We start from the raw sequence: 2,762 nt of genomic DNA, 5'->3' as shown, positions 1-2,762 counted from the left end.
GGTGACTTGTAACCGACACAAGGCCATTTTGAAACTCATATGAGGCCATTTTGAAACTCATATGATTGTCTGTAATACAGCAAACAACACCCACAACTTCCTTTAACATGTTTCTTAGATAGACATATATGGACATTTTATGTTACTCCTCTAACTGCATTTCCTGTAGCCTCATGATGCGAGACTGCTATATAACTGCTGTGTATACTTACAGTAAACGGAACTAGTGAGAAACACTCTCTGTGCTTGTGTGCTTTCTTGCTGTTCCCCGGAGCTCTGGAGAATCGGGTTCAATCAAGGTCAGAAACCATTTGAACTTATAACCCTAACCTTATACTATGAAAGCAGAAGCAACAATAGGCTACTGCTATATATATATATATATATACTGTTAACTATAATTATCTTGTACTTTCATACTTGTGGTAGTGTGTTATTAAAGCACTGACTCAGAAATGGTGTTAATTATCTTATTTTTTTTATTATTATCAATAATTTTAAACAGAAACACACCACCACCCCTTGTCCATCAGTCATTTGTTGAACATGGCATTAACTTGGAGGCCCTGTTGGTCAAGACATGCCTGCAAAAACAACTCCATATATTCTCTGTGCTGAAATACAAAGAGGAATGGCTCCCTTGCTTCTGGTTCTTCTCTTTACATCACGTTATCTATGGCCTTCTGGCGGTCATCTTCATTCATTGACCCATAACTTGGCATGGTTATGCGCCCACAGAACAGTGCCTCATTCTTGACAACCCATTGTATAGCAATGTGTAGATCTTTAATGATTGCTGGCTCCTGTGTCAAGCACATGGGAGGAAACTTAGTCATAGTCAGAATCAAAACTATTATTTTCATAATAAATAAAAAATCATTTAAGGGACACTCAAGTCAAAAACAGACTTTTATAAATCAGAAAGAACATGCAGTTTCCAATTTACTTCCATGATAAAATCTGCTTCGTTCTCTTGTTATCCTTTGCTGAAGGAACAACATTGCACTACTGGCAGCAAGATGAACAGATATAGGCCACGTTCGGGCAGCGCTCAGGAGCTAGTGGAGGCGCTTCACTTCCAGCGATGACGTGGTGCTAGGTGACGTCACAAGCAAGGGAGCTTAGAGAAAACGATTGCATGCGCAAAGGGATCTGCTAAATAATAATGGACTTTGCGCATGCGAACGTTTTTAAATAAGCTCCCTTGTAGCTGACTGTAAAAATGTTTAAATTGTGTCTCTCTTTATTAGTGGAGGATTATTTTTATTTAAGCTGTTTACACAACACCGTTGTTCGAGAATGGTTTCCCCTGCCTCTCGGCAAACATTGGAACTCTGACCCACTTTCATTCAGCTGTTCTTAGCTCAGCCCCTGTAGCTTATCCTGCCACATTAAGCTAATAATAGTACAGGTGCTGAGCTGAGAGCAGCTGAATGGAGGTGGGTCAGAGTTCCGATGTTTGCCGAGAGGCAGGGGAAACCAGAGACACTGGGGAAACAATTCTCAGCATAACACCAGATAAGCATGACAGCAGCATTTAGTACAGGGCTTACTTAACCTATCTCCAATTTGCCCTGTACTAAATGCTGCTGTCAGACTTATCCGCCTCACCTGTCCCTCCTCTGCTGCTTATAAAAACATGGCAGCCTCCACAGCAAAACGTGTGTGGAGGCTGCCTTGTTGCCAAGCGTCTGAGCTTGCTCTGAAAAGTGACAGCTTATCTCCTTAAGGACCGCAGCTGTAACAGATGAAAAAAAATGAAATAGTAAAAATAATAAAAATAAATAGTTATGTAGGGTTAGATCTAGGCTTAGTGGTAGATCTAGGGGGAGGGTTAGATCTAGGGGTAGGGTTGGGGTTAAAAACTGAAGGAGAAAAAGGTTAAATCGTAAAAATTGAAAATTGGGTATTTCAAAACTCAGGACAAAATGAAGAAACTGTTTAGCCATGTTGTTTTCTCGGGGTTGTAGATGCGTAACAGATTTTGGGGGTAAAAGTAAAAAAAAAAAGTGTGGTTTTTAATATCATAATTTATAAAAAATATTTAGTAAAAATTATATGATATGATGAAAATAATGGTATCTGTAGAAAGTCAATCTTATGGCGAGAAAAACAGTATATAATATGTGTGGGTACAGTAAAGGCGAAAGAGGAAAATTGCAGCTAAACGCAAACACCGCAGCAATGTAAAAATAGCCCTGGTCGCTAACGCTAAAAAATTGGTACAACAGTCAGGTCACTAAGGGGTTAAATACGGTAAAAAAAAATTTAAGAGGGAAATTACAGATAAACACAAACACCGCAGCAATGTAAAAAGAGCCTTGGTCGCTAACGCTAAAAAATTGGTAAAACAGTTAGGTCTCTACGGGGTTAAATATGGTTAAAAAAAAAAAGCAGCAAACCTTCTTGTTTAAAGAGAACTTCCCCGTGGAGGTTGTGGATGTCACATTTTTGTTGTGTAGAGTGGAGCTTTAAATAGTTCAATATTGTTCATTTAAAACAGTAGATAATACATGAAAACTAAATAATTACTCCTGTGATTTCCTGATCTATTTATAACTTAGAATAATCATTACATTTGCTTATACTTTGCCTAATAGAACACAATAATAGAACGTTTTATGAATGATTGTGCATAAAGTTTAGTTAAAAAAAAAAAAACGTTTTCTGAATGATTGTGCATATTGGTTGTTTGATACATTAAAGTTTTATTGAAGAAGAAAAAAATATTTGCAGTGGAGGTCACATGTTTCCTGTCTAGA

The 2,762-nt window shown here is 37.8% G+C and overlaps 1 long non-coding RNA gene across 1 annotated transcript; it reads right to left on the bottom strand.

The window, feature by feature from the left end:
- Nucleotides 1-456: 456 nt before the first annotated feature.
- On the bottom strand, nt 457-2,541 carry LOC128647641 (uncharacterized). The gene is made up of 2 exons (XR_008400370.1): nt 2,403-2,541; nt 457-803 (listed from the first exon to the last, which is right to left on the bottom strand). It is a non-coding gene; the product is annotated as an uncharacterized LOC128647641 (long non-coding RNA).
- Nucleotides 2,542-2,762: the final 221 nt, after the last annotated feature.

The sequence above is a fragment of the Bombina bombina genome, chromosome 2 (assembly GCF_027579735.1).
Source record: "Bombina bombina isolate aBomBom1 chromosome 2, aBomBom1.pri, whole genome shotgun sequence".
In the NCBI taxonomy this organism is placed as follows: Eukaryota; Metazoa; Chordata; class Amphibia; order Anura; family Bombinatoridae; genus Bombina; species Bombina bombina.
This window is presented reverse-complemented; position numbering and strand designations above follow the sequence as displayed.